General features: G+C 56.9%; 1 protein-coding gene across 1 annotated transcript in view; it reads left to right on the forward strand.

The window, feature by feature from the left end:
- SLC6A20 (solute carrier family 6 (proline IMINO transporter), member 20) overlaps positions 1-592 on the forward strand; it is a 15,353-nt gene that overhangs the window by 5,351 nt on the left and 9,410 nt on the right. The gene's annotated exons all lie outside the window — the stretch shown is intronic.

Below are 592 nucleotides of genomic sequence, written 5' to 3' on the forward strand. Positions count from 1 at the left end.
GCCTTGCCATGGCCACAGAGGGTCATGGTGTCTTGGCATCAGTGCTGGCTGTTGCATGGCACCATTGTCAGCTGGGAATGGGGGGCCCAAAAGCTCCAGAAACCCACCCAGAGCTTCTCTGGAGTGAAAAATGAGGCCATGGTGTCCCCTTCCAGGGGCTCCCGGGAGCACTGGGCTCTCTTCTCCTCACCATGGTCAAGGACAGTCTCATAATGCCTTGTTCGCATCTGCCTTGGTGGTCATGGTGTCCTGCACCCTGGGATGGGTTTGTCTGAAGGCAGGGGAGACGACTGACCCTGGAGAAGAGAGTCATTCCCAGGTTTGAGGGTCAGAGAGGCTCAGTCCTCAGGGAGAGGGTCTGGTCATCCCCAGGGAAGAGGGTAAGAACAGGCTGTCCTTGGGGAGAATCACAGAATCAGCCAGGTTGGAAAAGACCTTTAAGCTCCTCCAGTCCAACCATTCCCCAGCACTGCCAAGGCCACCACTAACCCATGGCATTGAGGGCCTCGTCTACACTGCGGTAACAGCCTCTCAAAGGTAAGGTTGCCAGACACACTCCTGCCTCACTCCCGGCCAAGATCAGGCGATAGCA

Source organism: Nestor notabilis, unplaced genomic scaffold (genome assembly GCF_000696875.1).
Source record: "Nestor notabilis isolate BGI_N333 unplaced genomic scaffold, ASM69687v1 scaffold10343, whole genome shotgun sequence".
NCBI lineage: Eukaryota > Metazoa > Chordata > Aves > Psittaciformes > Psittacidae > Nestor > Nestor notabilis.